The sequence below is a fragment of the Loxodonta africana genome, chromosome 1 (assembly GCF_030014295.1).
Source record: "Loxodonta africana isolate mLoxAfr1 chromosome 1, mLoxAfr1.hap2, whole genome shotgun sequence".
Lineage (NCBI taxonomy): Eukaryota > Metazoa > Chordata > Mammalia > Proboscidea > Elephantidae > Loxodonta > Loxodonta africana.
The window spans coordinates 239,015,465-239,034,394 of NC_087342.1; positions in this window are offsets into that span (position 1 = coordinate 239,015,465).

Here is an 18,930-nt window from a genome sequence, read left to right on the forward strand (position 1 = left end):
ACATCTCTGGTAATATTGATTTCTAAATTTATCTTTTTGGGGGCTACTGTAAATGGCATTGATTTGGTGATTTCCTCTTCAATGTTCTTTTTGTTGGTGTAGAAGAATCTAACTGATTTTTGTCTGTTTGTCTTGTATCCCGATACTTTGCTGAACTCTTCTATTAGTTTTGGTAGTTTCTGGAGGATTCCTTAGGGTTTTCTGTGTATAAGATCATGTCATCGGCAAATAGAGATACTTTTACTTCTTCCTTGCCAATCTGGATGCCCTTTATTTCTTTGTCTGGCCTAATTGCTCTGGCTAGGACTTCCACCACAATGTTGAATAAGAGTGGTGATAAAGGGCATCCTTGTCTGGTTCCTAAGCTCAATGGGAATGCTTTCAGGCGCTCTTCATTTAGGGTGATTTTGGCTGTTGGCTTTGTATAAATGCCGTTTATTTTGTTGAGGAATTTTCCTTCTATTCCCATTTTGGTGAGAGGTTTTATCATTAACGGGTGTTGAACTTTTTCAAATGCCTTTTCTGCATCAATTGATAAAATCATGTGATTCTTACTTTGTTTTATTTATGTGGTGGATTACATAATTATTTTTCTACTGTTGAACCATCTCTGCATACCTGGTATGAATCCCACTTGGTCATGGTGAATTTTTTTTTTGATATGTTGTTGAATTTTATTGGCTAGAATTTTGTTCAGGAGTTTTGCGTCTACGTTCATGAAGGATATAGGTCTATAATTTTCTTTTCTTGTGGTGTCTTTACCTGGTTTTGGTATCAGGATATGCTGGCTTCATAGAATGAGTTTGGTAGTATTCCGTTCTTTTCTATGCTCTAAAATACCTTTAGTAGTAGTGGTGTTAACCCTTTTGTGAAAGTTTGGTAGAATTCTGCAGTGAAGCTGTCCGGAACAGGGCTTTTTTTTTGTTGTTATTGGGAATTTTTTGATTATCTTTTCAATCTCTTCTTTTGTTATGAGTCTATTTAGTTGTTCTACCTCTGTTTGTGTTAGTTTAGGTAGGTAGTGTGTTTCTAGGAATTCATCCATTTCTTGTAGGTTTTCAAATTTGTTTGAGTACAGTTTTTCATAGTTTTTCATAGTGATCTGATATGATCCTTTTAATTTCAGTTGGGTCTGTTGTAATATCGCTCATCTCATGTCTTATTCAGGTTATTTGCTTCCTCTCCTGTTTTTCTTTTGTCAGTTTGGCCAGTGGCTTATCAATTTTGTTGATTTTTTCAAAGAACCAGCTTTTGGTCTTGTTAATTCTTTCAATTGTTTTTCTGTTTTCTATTTCATTTAGTTCAGCTCTAATTTTTATTATTTGTTTTCTTCTGGTGCCTGTGGGTTTCTTTTGTTGCTCTCTTTCTATTTGTTCAAGTTGTAGGGATAATTCTTTGATTTTGGCCCTTTCTTCTTTTTGGATGTGTGCATTTATTGATATAAATTGACCTCTGACCACTGCTTTCGCTGTGTCCCATAGGTTCTGATAGGAAGTGTTTTGATTCTCATTGGATTCTCTGAATTTCTTTATTCCATCCTTAATGTCTTCTATAATCCAGTCTTTTTTGAGCAGGGTATTGTTCAGTTTCCAAGTGTTTGATTTCTTTTCCTGTTATTGATTTCCACTTTTATGGCCTTATGGTCAGAGAAGATGCTTTGTAATATTTCAATATTTTGGATTCTGCTAAGGCTTGCTTTATGACCTAATATGTAGTCTATTCTAGAGAATGTTCCATGTTCACTAGGAAAGAAAGTACAGTTGGTTGCTATTGGGTGGAGTGTTCTGTATATGTCTGTGAGGTCAAGTTGGTTGATTGTGGCATTTAGATCTTCTGTGCCTTTATTGAGCTTCTTTCTAGATGTCTTGTCCTTCACCGAAAGTGGTGTGTTGAAGTCTCCTACTATTATTGTGGAGCTGTCTATCTCACTTTTCAATGCTGATAGAGTTTGTTTTATGTATCTTGCAGCCCAGTCATTGGGTGCATAAATATTTAATAGGGTTATATCTTCTTAGTGTATTGTCCCTTTAATCATTATATAGTGTCCTTCCTTATCCTTTCTGATGGATTGAACTTTAAAGTCTATTTTGTCAGAAATTAATATTGCCACTCCTGCTCTTTTTTGATTGTTGTTTCCTTGATATATTTTTTTCCATCCTTTGAGTTTTAGTTTATTCGTGTCTCTAAGTCTAAGGTGTGTCTCTTGTAGGCAGCATATAGACGGATCTTGTTTTTTAATCCATTCTGCCATTATCTGTCTCTTTATTGGTGAATTTAGTCCATTTACATTTAGGGTAATTATGGATAGGTATGAATTTAGTGCTATCATTTTGATGTCTTTTTTTTGTGTTGTTGACAGTTTCTTTTTCCCACTTGATTTTATGTGCTGAGTAGATTTTCTTTTTATATTGTCCTTTCCTCGTATTTGTTGTCATTGATTTTGTTTCTGCTGAGTCTGTATTTTTCCCTTGTATTTTATTTTGATAAGTAGGATAGCTTGTCTCCTTTGTGGTTACCTTATTATTTACCATATTTTTCTAAATTTAAAACTAGCTTTTATTTCTTTGTATGGCCATATCTTCCTCTCCATATGGAAAGTGTATGATTACGTTTCTTAGTCCCTCGTTATTATTTTAATGTTGCCTTCTTTTATATAATAACATCGCTGTTACCCTGTTTTGAGCTTGTTTTTTTTAATAATCTTGCTTTGTTTTTCTGGATTTCCCTGTCTGGGTTGACTTCTGGTTGCTCTGCCCAGTGTTCTAGTCTTGGGTTGATACCTGATATTATTGATTTTCTAACCAAAGAACTCCCTTTAGTATTTCTTGTAGTTTGGGTTTGGTTTTTACGAATTCCCTAAACTTGTGTTTATCTGGAAATGTCTTAATTTCACCTTCAGATTTGAGAGACAGTTTTGCAGGATATGTGATTCTTGGCAGGCAATTTTTTTCCTTCAATTTTTTAAAATATGTCGTCCCATTGCCTTCTTGCCTGCATGTTTCTGATGAGTAGTCCGAGCTTATTCTTATTGGCTCTCCCTTGTAGGTGACTTTTCATTTATCCCTCGCTGCTCTTATAATTCTCTATCTTTGGTTTTGGCAAGTTTGATTATAATATGTCTTGGTGACTTTCTTTTCACATCTACCTTTTGTGGAGTTTGATGACCATCTTGGATAGATATCTTCTCATCTTTCACAATATCAGGGAAGTTTTTTTTGCCAATGAATCTTCAATAATTCTCTCTGTATTTTATGTTATCCCTCCCTGTTCTGGCACTCCAATCACTTGTAGGTTATTTCTCTTGATAGAGTCCCACATGATTCTTAAGGTTTCTTCATTTTTTGAAATTCTTTTGTCTGATTTTTCTTCAAATATATTAGTGCCAAGTGATTTATGTTTGAGTTCAGAAATTCTAACTTCTACTTGCTCGATTCTGCTCCTCTGACTTTCTATTGAGTTGTCTAATTTTGTGATTTTATTATTAATCTTCTGAATTTCTGATTGCTGTCTGTCTATGGATTCTTCCAGCTTATTAAACTTTTCGTTATGTTCCTGAATAATCTTTCTAATTTCTTCAATTTCTTTATCTGTGTGTTCCTTGGCTCATTCTGTGTATTGCCTCATTTCCTTCCTGATGTCTTGAAGGGTTCTGTATATTAATCTTCTGTATTCTGCCTCTGGTAATTCCAGGAATGCACTTTCATCTAGAAGATCCCTGGATTCTTCATTTTGAGAGCATGTTGAGGTGATCATGGTCTATTTCTTTACATGACTTGATATTGACTGTTGTCTCCCAGCCATCTGCAAGTTATTGTATTAGTTTATGCTTGCTTACTGTGTCATAGCTGCTTGCTTTGTTTTGTTTTGGTATACCCCTACAGTTTGCTTGAGTCAGCTAGCTTGATTATTTTCACCTTTGGAGCTCTGATGTCCTGTCCCCAGCTGGCTAGTGTTGTTATCAGGTATATCAGTCTAGGAGTCCATTCAGTTTTCTTGTATGAATTCAGCTCAGGTTTCCATGTAGCTGATCATCAAGTGTGTGGTACAGGTTCTGTTCTACAGTCTTAGAGGGGCAGGGGTGATTGGCATGTATACCGGTATCTGCTTGTAGCAGTGGTCATGCTCTGAACGAGGCAGGGGGCTGAGAACTGACCACCGAGTGCCTCTGAGGAAAACGTGTTCCTGTTCCCTAGAGTGTGCAGGTGGATGGGTTCTGCAGATGGACCATGGACACCCAAAGTTTTTCGTTGTAAGGACTGGGAGCTACCAGTTATCTTTGGACCCCTGTCGTGGGTGGCTGGGTGACCTGAGTGGAGCTAGCAGTCCTTAGGTCCCTGATGTGGGTAGGTGAAGACCTTGTTTAATAGGCAAAGTAATGTCAAACATCAAACACCCACCTCTCCACCGCACAGCTGAAACGGTTGGAGTTTGCCAAAAATGGCCTATTCTCCCAAAATAGGCCTACACAGGTCCATGCAGAAGGGAAAGGTACTTAAGGTCTACGGACTGTTTATGCCTGGACAGGAGCCGCTTCTGTCCTGAGCTCCCCCAGTTAATGGAGCTATCAAATTATCTTTTCCCCCCAATTGCAAATTTTTTCCTTCCCCAAGGCCAGGAGGATGGCTCTAGGTGCTCAGCAGGGCCAGTTCTGTCCCAGGGATTCAGCCGCTGAAGCCGGCTTGTGGGTGGGGGTGCACTGTAAAATATACACAAGTACTTAGGTTTTGCCAAGAGCACCGTTTTTCTCAGGTTCCAAAGATGTGAGTGGGCTATGTGGCTGGCTGCTTCTCTGTGAGGAAACTGAGGCTGAACGCGAGTACCAGCCCACTGCTGCTGCCTCCACCCCTGCTCTGGGAATGGTGCCTGAGGGCTCCCTGCGATTCAGGCCCAGTTACTCCTCTCCACTTCTCAAAGGCCTCTTCCTCCCCCTGCCCTCAGTTCATTGTCTAAGCTTCCCTTTGATGCTCACGGCTCCCAGCTTGTCACAAATATACTCATTTCACTTGTTTTTTCAGGCCTTTGTTGTAAAGAGGGCTTGTCAAAAGCATCTGTCTATTCCTCCATCTTGGCTCCGCCTCCTTTCAGAAAGGCATTTCTTTCCACAAGGTTAATGTCATGTAATCCTTTGATTTTCATTTTTTAAAACCTATTATTTTAGGAGAAAACTGATGTGTTAGTGTGGGTTCTCTAGGGAAGCAAAACCAGTGAAGCGTGTGTGTAGACATATATATATTTATATCAAGGAATTGGCTCATGTGGTTGGAGAGGCTGGAAAGCCCCAAGTCCGTGGGTCAGACTGGAGGGTTTTCCTGACTCATGTAGCTGCAGGGGCTGGTGAACCAAAGCTATGCAGGTCAGATAGCAGGCCTCTGGCTCATAGGCTACTGATGAATCCCAAGATTAGCAGGTAAGCTGCTCACTCATACTCCAAGAACAGGAGGTCAGATGAACAGGAGTCAGCTGCAGGATCCAGAGTGAGCAAAAGCCACCAAACTTTGCTAGGAAGTCCACATATATTGGATGCAGGCCACACCCCCAAGAAAACTCACTTTCAACTGTTTGACTGCTCATAACAGATCTCAACATGGAGGTGATTAGGTTATATCAGATCTCGTCATGGAGGTGATTACATCATTACATAGCTGCCAAACTACACCATAATTGCCAGACCACTGAGAGTCATGGCCCAGCCAAGCTGACACACAAACTTAACCATCACAACTGGTAGGAGGCTTTTGGAATCTAGAAAGAGATCAAGAAGGGGGGCAACCTTGTCATTCAACCTACCCACAAACCTCCAAGTTTCCCCAGGTAACCTCAGCATCTCAGGCTTCTAACCCACCTCAGTGGCAGTGACTTAGGGGGCAGTGACAGAATAGAACCAGAACCTGGGTGTTTTCACTTAGATCAGCGGTTCTCAAACTTGGAGGCTGTTAAGATTATAATAGGGTATTTTACAAACATAGAACTGTTCAGTTACTACTCCACAAATAGAATGAATTGGAACTCCCAAGGGGTAAGAAACAGGCATATGTATTTTTTACCAAGAACCTCACTGGGTCTGATGTACCCTGAAAAAAAACAAACAAAAAAACAAACCTGTTGTCATCAAATTCATTCCAACTCACAACGACCCTATAGGACAGAATAGAACTGCCACCTAGGGTTTCCAAGGAGGAGCTGGTGTACTTGAACTGCTGACCTTTTGGTTAGCAGCTGAGCTCTCATCCACCACACCACCAGGGCACAGATGTGTCCTAGAGGTTAAGAATACCTAGTTTGGTTAACTCAACTTGATCAGAGTTTTGCAGCAATCTTTGATTTTCATATTGATCACTTACTTTTGGAAGAAAAAATGTGGTCTAGGTCACAGAGTGAACCCATTAACCAGTCCATTTCTATATTAAAGGTGTTCATATGTCAGAGGCATTGGTCAGCAGTGCAACATCACAGGCATTTTATTTAAAAACTAACAGATTAGGAATACTGAAGGTTGCCCTGATCTTCACAGACAGCTCTGGGAGAGGTATCGAAAGCAAGAAACGGTTCCCCGTTGAGGGGAAAGCATAGGTCTGTACGTGCCTACCTTTCACACAAAGTGACAAGGATGGGAGAAATAAATGCAGGTATCCTCCGCTTTTCAAAAGTTTGCTTTACGTCACTTTACCATTATGAAAGACCTATGTTAGTACAGGTTTCTCCCACTATCTGAAAGTAGAGTGTTCCCGTGAAACCTTTTGTAAACCAAAATGGCTTAAAATGAAGAAGCAATTCATGTTAATTTATATGGGAAACATTTTTGAGCACTCCCAGACCCAGAAAATAACCTACCAAATCATACCAAATAACACATAAAACCTAAAACAGCACTAACAAAGCTATGGTGGCTTGAAGTTGAGATGTTGAGTGTAGTTCCCAGGGAAGGAACTTGGTGATGCCGCCTGGGGCTTGGGGCACATGCTACCTCTTTAAGGGCTTGCTTCAAGACAGAAGCTGAATGACTCCACGGCAACCGACAAGGATGACAACGACATCTGTGGATAGCAGGGCTCACACAGGGATCTACGAGGGGTATTTCACTCAAATGATGAAGCCAACACAGCAAGCACCTTTAAGAGGGCCGTGAAAGGCTTTGGGATAAACATTCACAGGTCTGAAAGAGCTTTCTGAAATAGCTATTTATGGTTGCAGTCAGATTACCAGAAGCTGGATATCACAAGGAGCAAAAAACGCCACGCGGACTCCAGCTCTGGCCACAATGCCCTCTCTGTGTGGGAAAGCTGGCCGCGGCTCACGCTGGAGCAGCCCCGCCTGCCTGGCCTTTTTCAGGACTGGATGTGTAACAGTATAATATACCTTTTATAGTTTAAATAAGTGTGATTTTGCTTCATGTTCCCCATATGGTATATCTCTGTTTAGAACTATGGAAGCTCTTAGCAACATCCAACTCTTATCCTTGATTAGATTGAAAAAAAAAAAAAACCTCACATTTTACCATTTTCACCAACTAATTTCAGCAGAAATATTCCTTTCATCAACGGAGGATAAAGGTTTGGGTGTGCGTTTTTGTACAAAGAACACTATCTCCAGGGAAGCAGCCACAGGACAGATCGCCCAGCACGACAGAAACTCCATTAAGGGATCTACCCAATCTATACCAAACAACACCTTTGATAATACCCCTACATTTCCACAAATAGCAGGTGAGTAGAAAATGTCCTAAAAGACCAGTCCTTGTGGTAGGGCAGTACTGAATTCTGTATAAACCAAATGTCATCATTTTTCTGACTGTGTGGTTACAAATAAAGTTGCACAATTATCTCATTTGTACTTCTCCATTCTCCTCCAACACACACACACACACACACAAACACACAGATACACATCCACACAGGTACACACACATGCGGATGTACCATGTATGTACATGTACACACACATACATACCACATACACAGACACATACACACACACAGATGCATGTACACACATACACATCCACACACCACACACAACCACACACCACACACACGATATGCACACACATGCACACATGCACTCACACACACAGATATACCACACACATCCACACACCATACATACATCCACAGATGCATATCCACACACTACTCACACATGCAGACACACATCCACACCACACACACATGCACAGACACACATCCACATGCCACATACATGTGCAGACACACATCCACAAACCACACACATGTACAGGCACACACCCACACATCACATACACATATACAGACACATATCCACACAATACACACACATGCACAGACACATGTCCACACATCACACACACACACACACATCCACACGCCACACACACAGACGCATACCCAGACACCGCATGCACATATCCACACACATGACACAGTCACACACACAGACATATCACACAGACACGCAGGCACACACGCTCACACACACACCACAACAACAGTGAGTCAAACAGAATCAGTACTTTACTTGATGCATTTGAGCCTTTGGGGATAAATTATCGAAAGGCCTGTTGGAATATCTGGAGGAATTGGTTAAAAAAAAAGATCAGAAAAAAATAGTAAGAGAAGATACTACAATTCCTTCATATATGATTGTTGTGTGAATACGTTAGTGACCCTTCCATATCCATTTTTAGCCACATTTAGCTTTTTAAAACATTCATGCCCTCCCAAATGATACATTTAAAATAGTTTTTAAATTTACGTAGCATCATTTTAAAAGGTAATTTCTCAACAGAGATACTTAGTTTCTCCCAGTAGGAATTAATCTAATTTTCTACTGTGTTCCTTGATTACATTTCTATTGTAATATTAAATACATTATGCATTTTTATGCTTATATGCACGAACATACTTTCTAAAAAAAGAATTGGGTTTATGTGTGTGTACTAGTCAATCCACAGCAAAAAACCTTCCACATCGTGAATGCTCAATGAATGTTTGCAGTGCAGCGAGTTTCTCTTTATATGTGGCCTTTCTGGCCCTGGGTTTGCAGTTCTGCCAAGATGACTTGCTAGGTCACTATCTTGCAAAGAGGCTGGACAATTGACTATGCAAATAAGGTATGTAAAACCCCTGCTGGGACTGGGCAGTTTACTATGCAAACAAGGTGACTGTGGTCTACAAGTTAGTTTGTGGTCTTGGTGGGAGGAGAGGATATATAAAAGGACTGATCCACATAGTTGAGAGGAACTTCAGGACCATCAAGAAGAAGAGCTGGAAGCAGAGCTCATCCTTTGGACTGAGGGGCCCTGCTCCGAAAGCCTCGTAGATGCAGGAGACAGAGACAGCTGTAACACTGGAGACAGCATGAGACGGCAGCAGCGCAGGGACTGGCAGGCTAGGCTGACCCACGGAATGAGAGAGGTGAGCGCCTTTGGGCGGGAGGCTTGCTGGAGGAGTCGGGTGCCTCTAGGCACTTGTCAGCAGAGCTAAGGAGCTGTAATGTTTGCCTGAGCAGAGCAGAGGCCAGAAGCCTAGTGGTGGAGACCAGGCCAAGGGTGTGTAGCCTGCCGGTGGGCACAGCTGAGAAGCAGCTGAGAGCTGTCCTGGTCGGAAGCCATCTTGATTGATGAACTGTGTCCTGAGTTGTTCCTGTTACTTCCAAGTTGATCCTGATCCTGAATTGTAGCCCGTTAGGTCCCTAATAAACTCCATAATGGTGAGTATGGTTTGTGAGTTCTGTGTCCCACGGCAAGTAATTATCACACCCAGCAGAGAAGTAGAGTGCCATGGGAGGGATGACTGGTGTCAGAAAAAGTTTGGAGGGCGGAGACATATCTGACTTTCACCTCATGGGAATCAGCTTTGGGCTGATCTCGCTTCTCATCCCCCCTTGTGAAGTTAGAGGACCTCTGAGGCTACTAGGTTACAGTGTTTGTTAAATTTAACTGACATAAATTATACATATGTCAGTTATAATTTTGTATAGATAGTAGGCTGGCTGTAGAAATTTTTACTTTCATGTTAGGAAAAGCATTTATTTATATCTGCTATGCCTATTATCTGATGGTTGTTACCTGATATCTAAGATGTCTGAGGGATTTCAGAAATCTTAAATGCAAGAGTTGGACAGTGAAAAAGGAAGACAGAAGAATTGATATATTTGCACTGTGGTGTTGCTGAAGGATATTGAACATACCATGGACTGCCAAAAGAACAAATAAATTATCTTAGAAGAAATACAACCAGAAAGTTCTTTAGAAGTGAGGATGCTGAGATTTTGGCTTGCTTATTTTGGACACATCATCAGGAAAGACCAATCACTAGAAAGGAACTTCGTGTTGGTGAAGTAGGGGGAAGTGAAAATGAGGAAAACCCTCCCTCAAAGAGACAGATCGACACAGTAGCCACAAGAATGGACTCAAATATACAGACGACCGTGAAGACGGCGCAGGACCAGGCGATGTTTGGTGTGTTGTGCGTGAGGCCAGCAGGAGTCAGAACCAAGTAGACGGCAACTAACGACAACTACAACAGCAGGATCTCGTACGTGGCCATCAGAAGTGTAAACAGCAGCAGATGTGTGCTGAGTTCTCCGGAGGAGGAACTCACAGGCTCTGGAGCAGAGTACTGTGTTATGGGTCTTGGCTTTGAAATCAATACCATTCCAGCAAATACTGGAAGTATTAGGAAAACCTGGATGCAATTCTGTTAGAAATGATCTTAGGAAATGTGCTTAGGTACCTCTGCATAACGAAATTACTGTGAAGGCATTTGAGTATAAAGACATCTTGTCTCTCAGTGTGCCTTTCCTTTCTGAAACTTTCTAGCCTTGTGGCTCAACAGTTTGCACATTTAAGAGATGGACAGTATTTTTATCTCCAAAAGCAAACAGATCTTTGTTGGATTTTTTTCTAACTGCCACCAGTTGATTTATGTTTATCTGAAATTCAAGATCTGCTAGTGCCATGGATGAAAATACACCAGCAATACAATCAATCACACTTTGCTTCATAGGCTGACCTAAATGTTTGGTTCTGCTCTTATTGTGTGATTGTTTTAAGGGTTGTCTCATCTGTGGGCACCACGACAGCAGAGGAAGTTGATCTGGTTCCCTAGGAATTCCTGGTTCTTTGCAGAGAGCCTGGCTCATAAAACAGACCAAAAAACCAATGCCTTCAAGTGGATTCCGACTTACAGTGACCCCACGGGGTTTCCAAGGCTGTAAATCTCTGTAGAAATAGATTGCCACATCTTTCTCCCTCGGAGATGCTAGTGGTTTCTAATCGCCGGCCTTTCAGCTAACAGTCAACAGCTTTAACAACTGCACAACCAGGGCTCCTTCTGGCTCATAAAACAAAAAACAAAAAAAGATGTTGCTGTTGAGTCGATTCTGACTCATAGCGACCCATGGTAAGCGCTTAACCAGAGAATTACTGATGCAAGTAAGCACATATTTTTTTTCAACACATCTGAATCTGCCTTTCCTGAAGAGTAATGTTTTCTAAGAGCCCAAACTTAGTCTTGCTCTCGGGCGTCTGATGCCAGGGATCAGTAGTCCGGTGATTTTTAGTTTGCCCATGACCTAACTCCACATTCTTTTCTCTGCCTCCTTCAGGATACCGCCGGCCTCTACCAGCTTCGGCCTCCATCACATCTGCTCAGCACATCAAAATAAGAAGAGCTGAAACTCGGACACGTTACTTATGACACTTGTCTCCCCTTGTCCTGTATTATTAATAAGAAGCAAAATTTTTCGATCTCAACTCACACATAATTTTATAACTTGCTCATTCCTTGGTGTAGACAAAGAATAAATATTTTGTTTCTCCTTTAAAAATACGGGACAAAAATAACTTTCTATTTTGATCCATACATGAATCAAAGCCACCAGGAATTGGCACTGTGAATAAAACAGGCTCACTCTTTTCTCTTCTCCTAGGAGCATGGTATATAAACTGAAAACCTATCTTAAAATTTATCAAAAAAATGAAAGCGAAGTGGAAAATTGAGTCATTTCATCAATTATATATTCCAAAACATTTCCAACTGGTCTCTCAAGGCAAGGCAAAGTACACTTTGTGTTTGCATAATTATCTCAATTTGTCATGGTCCAAGGGGATCCCCACCTTTCAACCCTTTTAATCCTGATGGTTGAGTGGTTTGCATTCTTGTCTATAATCTTCGGCCTGGTTTACCCAGGAGGGCATGAGGATCTGCAGGATGCGAGAGTAAATAAGCCATTCGTCCCCTGCTGAGCGTGGTAGAGCTGTCTCCAGTGCGTGGGTTCCTGGCCTGCACATGCATTTCTCATTTTATGGGCGTCTTGCCTTGTTTCTTAGTGCCCGAAGTCCGAGCTTACACTGACACCCTGGCTGCCATCCAAGCCTTTCCTCATACTCATCCTAGATATGGATCTACATCTGGGATCATCTCCACATACGCATAAGTGTGGGTTGTGCTCTGATCATTAATCACTATCCATTTCCCCTTTGTGATTTCTGTTCCCTGCACCCACCTCCACTCAGACAGAGCATGGAACATCTGTCTCTTGAGCAAATATTCTTACAGCAGTGCAAAGAGAAAAACTGTCAAAGTCCTCGCATTTGACTCTCAAAACCTGAGGTACAGGAATACAGCAGGAGGTAGAAACAAAAGAGAAAATCAGACCGGTTTTCCCTCCCAACCCCACCTTGACAGGCGAAAGGTTGCTGAGAACGGGGGGAAAGGAGGAAAGCCCAGAATAAATAAGAGAGTTAAGTGCTCATTGGAGGCAGTGTGGCTCAGTGGTAGAATTCTCACCTTCCATGCGAGACCTGGGTTTGATTCCTGGCCCGTGCACCTTGTCCACAGTCACCACCCATCTGTCGGTGGCAGCTTGTATGTTGCTATGATGCTGAACAGGTTTCAGTGGAGCTTCCAGACTAAGAGAGATTAGGAAGAACGGCCCCGTGATCTACTTCTGAAAATCAGCTATTGAAAAGCCTATGGATCACAATGGTCTGATCTGCAACCGATCGTGGGGCTGGTGCAGGAATGGACAGTGTTTAGTTCTGTTGTGCATGGGATCTCTATGAGTCAGGGGCGGACTTGACAGCAGCCAACAACAACAAAAGTGCTCATATGTGCCCCTAACAAGCGAGCTGTGTCCGGTCCAACCCAGCCCCTTGTGCTTGGCCATATTCAGCAGGAGGAGAAGTTAGAGTCCTAGATGGACTAGAGGATCTGGACACAGAGAAGACTCAAGCTCCCACTTGTAGTTCACAGCCAAAGTGAAGTCTGTGAGGAAGAATGGCTTGATGGAGCCTCTCAGGGTTCACAGGTGCCCAGAACTGATGTTTGCTGTATGCCTGGGTGCATCACCGGGGAGTTCCAGTCCTGCAAAGGGAGGCTCTGCTGCTGAAATAAGGAGGGCCAGCCAGTACCCTCTGGTCCCTGAGGACAAATGGTGGTAAGATAGACAGTCCAGTAGATGTCAGTACATCTAATGATGATGACCTTTGCCAAGGACCATCGCCACACAATTGGGCACCAGGTAAGTGAGCTCTGGAAAGTGAAAACAGCCCTGGGAGATCATGGCAACCTTCAATAAATTGTTAATTTCTAACATCCTGCAATGGACGTTCAAAAAAAATTAAATTATGAAAATTAAATAAAACTAGATTTCTTTCACACCAAATACATGGCCTGAGATCCACCACCCCTCAACAATTTGTTGTGCTGTGGTGGCCCAAATGTTGCTGGGATGCTGGAGGCTAGGCCACCAGTATTTCAAATCCCAACAGGGTCACCAGGGTGGACAGGTTTCAGCAGAGCTTCCAGACTCAGACAGACTAGGAACAAAGACCTGGCAATCTACTTCCGAAAGCTAGCCAATGAAACGTTATGGATCATATCAGAACATTGTTCAGCTTTCTTGGTTTTGACACATCATCCCAAACCCAACCAAACCCACTGCCACTGAGCTGATTCTGATTCTAGTGAGGCTGTAGGACAGAGAACTGCCCCATAGGGTTTCCAAGGCTGTAAATCCTTATGGAAGCAGACTGCCACTTTTTTCTGCTGTGAAGCTGTTGGTGTGTTTGAACCACTGAACTTTTGGTTATCAGATGAGTCCTTTAACCACTGCACCATCAGGGCTCCTTGACATATCATCAGGACAGATCGTTTTCTGGAGAAGGATATCATGTTTGGTTAAGTAGAGGGCCAATGAGGGCATGGGAAACCCTCAGTGGGGTGGATTGGCACAATAGCTGCAATGATGGACTTGGACATGCTGGCAATCACGAGGACAACACAGGGCCAGGAAACATTTTGTTCTATTGTACACAAAATTGCCATGAATTGGAGTCAACTTGACAATAATTATCTAGCTGTATGTTTCTCTCCCTCCTTCTCTCTCTTTCTCTGTCTACCTACTTACCTACTTACCGACCCACCTACTCCCTACCTCCCTGACCACCTACCCACCTACCTACCCACCTACCTACCTACCTGCCTATCTACCCATCTACCTACCTACTTACCCACCTACCTGCCTGCCTGTCTGTCCATCCATCCACCCATCCGTCTGTCCGTCTGTCCGTCCGTCCATACATCCGTCCATCTGTCCATCCATCCATCTCTATTCCTACTATAATAGTCATGCTGCCATGAGCAGACACCCAAACTTTGCCTAATACTCTTATCCTGGACTACTTCTGTGAGAGTCATCCACTGCCAACAATTTCCCATTTGTGATACGATCTTTCTTTGTTTTTTTTTTAAATGCTATGTGTAGATAAAGAATACCAGAAAGACATTTACCTATGTTTTATTGACTATGCTAAGTCATTCAACTGTGTGGATCATAACAAATTATGAATAACGCTGCAGAGAATGGGAATTCCAGAACACTTAATTGTGCTTATGAAGAATCTGTACATGTATCTACAAGCAGTCGTTTGAACAGAACGAGGGGATATTGCACAGTTTAAAGTCAGGAAAGGTGTGCATCAGGATTATATCCTTTCACGATACCTATTCAATCTGTATGCTGAGCAAATAATCCGAGAAGCTGGCCTATGTGAAGCAGAACGGGGCATCAGGATCAGAGAACGACTCATTAGCAACCAGCGTTATGCAGATGACACAACCTTGCTTGCTGAAAGTGAAGAGGACTTGAAGCACTTAATGATGAAGATTGAAGACCACAGCCTTCAGTATGGATTACATCTCAACACAAGGAAAACAAAAGTCATCACAACTGAACCAATAAGGAACATCATGGTAAACGGAGAAAAGATTGAAGTTGTCAAGGATTTCATTTTACTTGGATCCACAGTCAACACTCATGGAAGCAGCAGTCAAGAAATCAAAAGACACATTGCATTGGGAAAATCTGCCACAAAAGACCTCTTTAAAGGGTTGAAAAGCAAAGATGTCACCTTAAGGGCTAAGGTGCATCTAACCCAAACCGTGGTGTTTTCAATCACCTCATATGAACGCGAAAGCTGGACAATGAATAAGGAAGACCAAAGGAGAACTGATGCCTTTGAATTGTGGTGTCGGAGAAGAATACTGAATATACCAGGGACTGCCAAAAGAATGAACAAATCTGTCTTGGAAGAAGTACAACCAGATGCTCCTTAGAAGCAAGGATGGTGAGACTTAGCCTCACATACTTTGGACATGTTATCAGAAGGGGTCAGTCCCTGGAGCAGGACATCATGCTTGGCAAAGTAGAGGGTCAGTGAAAAAGAGGAAGATCCTCAAAGAGATGGATTGACGCAGTGGCTGCAACAATGAGCTCAAGCACAGCAACAATTGTGAGTATGTCCCTGGACCATACAGTGTTCGTTCTGGTGCGCATAGGGTCACTATGAGTGGGAACCAACTCGAGGGCACCTAACAACAACAACATGTGTAGATACAGCCAAATCACACCTCAATGTGCTAATTAAACTTAAGGTGATTAGAATTTATGAATCTCGATTTTTGCCCTCCTCCAGAACTCAGAAGCTAAATGAGAACATGGAGTTGAAGCACATGGCCATAGATTTTCAAGAATGAGCACAGTAAGAAAGTCATGGGAAGTTGTGTCTTTTGTGTGCTAGTCACTGCCCTGGGTACTGTGACTATGACAGTGAACCAGGCAGACCACGCCCTTGCTCCTAGGGAGCTTATGATCCAGTGGAAAATGTAATGCATTAACATGAATCAATTGATGCCATGATGTTAAGAAGAAAAAAATGTGTTGGGCCTCTCAGACAAAAAGTTGTCTTAAGCCAGTATGAACTCTTTAAGAAGACTCTTTGTAGAATTAATTCAGTATTTGACACTGAGATTATTGAGAATGATACTTTTGTCGGAGCAGTTTTTCAGAGCCCCTCAGTGTCACACTCACGTGGCCATATACCTGTATACGGGTAGGACCAGCCCTACCTGCCCCCTTCCCTCTGGCCAACTGTGCAAATGAAACCAACCTGTTTGTGCTTCCTCCTCAGTACATTCGGGCCTCCAGAAGCTGGCTATGTGTTTAGCAGTTAGCATATATTTTTGTAGAAAGAGGTCCAGCTTGTCATTATTTACATACTTAAGACTGTTTGATTCCTAAACCGCAGCCCAAATATTTTCTTTTAGCATCTCTGTAAGTATCAGGATGGAGCCCACAAAGAGAGTAGTGTGCTTTCTCTGAAAACAGTTACGTTGAAAAATACTTGCCTTGTTTTTTAGAAAAACACTTAAATCATTTCTTGAGGTCCAGCCATCAATGCATTCAGGTAGAAAACGCTTTCTGAAGAAACAGTCCTTGTTAAATTGTTTAAAAAAAAAAAAGACGGTGCCTCGGTTAGGCATTCAAAAATTCCTCTGTGGTGGAGGTATGTGAGCCCTTCCAAAAACCATCTTGGGTTAAAATGATTAATTATCCCTAATAGACTCTTTTAGAGCAGTATTTATTCTGCCATGCGCAACCAGCAGGAGCCCAGGAATTGCTTCCAAGTGCCTCAGCTTCTTCCAAGAAAATGGGGAAAAACAGTGGCGGGTACCCAGGCTGGGGCATTCCAAGTATACCACAGCCGTCTGCTTGCACCCAGGGAGCTCAGAGAATCCACAGGACTGAATGTCTACACAGCTTCCATCTATATTTCACTTGCGTCTGTCACCACATACGCATCTCTGATAGAGAGGGACAATATCTGGGTCAGAATCTCAGTCCTGTTGGGCCACCAGTACCAGCTGCAATGCCAGAGTGCCTGGGTCGCTCCTGCAGCAGGTGCCCTGCCAGCAGAGAAGCACAACGACTCTCTGTTTGGGGATTGCTGCCTTGGGTTGGCTGGTCATTGGTTTGCACAGACTTTGACTTGGCAGCTGTGGTTGCTGTTACCCAAATCCCTCAATTCAGCTTCAGCTTTATTTTCTTTTCTCTTTACTTGGATGGAACTATCTTTCCCCAGGTAATTTAAGATCCTGGAGGTGTATATGTGGTGTTATTTTTCTCGCTCTTTCACCGCATTTAATTTTCTGGGAACGGCTCATAAACTAAGATTACACCTAATCCACACGGAAATTTTAATTCTTTAATTTTACTTTCTGGAGCGCCTTTCATTTATTTTTTCTTTTGTCCTAAAACCAAAGGCCTGCATAGGATAGGACTCTGTGGGGAGAATGATTCCGTAAGACATATAAACCTTTTCATGTGAAAACTTAACTCATTAAAGGCAGAAATTTCTGGAAGTCTATCATACTGGCAGCATTGTTGACTCTCCTAAAGGAGAAATGTTCCTGGAGTAACACTTTATTTTTAAAAATGGATAAATATAAATGATGAGGAAAACAAAAACAGAAAAAAAATTGAATGATAACAAAGTGTTAGCTACTGCTAGTTTGGTACCCAAAATTCTACCAAAATGTCCATTATTTTACTGTGTTATCTCAGTTTTCCAAGTTAATTGATGAAGGCTTTAATGCTGATCGTAACAAATGGTGGATATTTGTTGAGAGAGTTAAATGTCTTTTCAGGAGACATTTGTGTTACGCATCCTGAGTTGTGTCATACAGAAGCCACTTCACAAATATCCCAGGGTGAGTGTTTTAGTTATCCAGTGCTGCTGTATCAGAAATACCACAAGTGGATGGCTTCAACAAACAAGAAGGTATTCTCTCACAGTTTAGGAGGATAGTAGCCCAAATTCAGGGTGCCAGCTCCAGGGGGAAGGCTTCCTCTCTTTGTCAGCTGTGAGGGAAGGTCCTTGTCATCAATCTTCACCTGGTCTAGGAGCTTCTCAGCAAAGGAACCCCGGGTCCAAAGGACACACTCCACTCCTGGCTCTTCTTACTTGGTGGTAATGAGGTCCCCCTCCTCTTTGATCACTTGTTTCTTTTATATCTCAAAAGAGAATGGTTCAACATATAACCTAATCCTGTAGATTGAGCCCTGCCTCATTAACAGAACTGCCACTAATCCTGCCTCATTAACATCATAGAAGTCAGGATTTACAACACATAGCATAATCACATCAGATCACAAAAAAATGAACAACCACTCAATATTGGGAATCATGGCCTAGCCAAGTTGACACACAGTTTTGGGGGACACAATACAATCTATAACAATGAGGTTGATGCCATCAACAATCTTCTTTCCTGGGGTACCCCAAGAGAAATCTGTGATTTCCCACCTAGTAAGGAATATTAATCCTGACTTCCTGTCTCGTTGGCCATCTCTGCTTCTTTCATAATTCTTTAATTTTTAATGGGAACAGTATGACCTATAATTCCAAAGTTTTAAGGATAAGTATCCAAAGTAGCCACCACTTGTATGTCAGTTTGTTGTACCATGGTGGCGTGTGTGTTGTGATGTTGAAAGCTACGTCACCAGTATTTCAAATACCAGCAGGTTCACCCATGGTGGACAGGTTTCAGCAGAGCTTCCACACTAAGACTAGGGAGAATGGCCTGGCCATCTACTTCTAAAAACCCG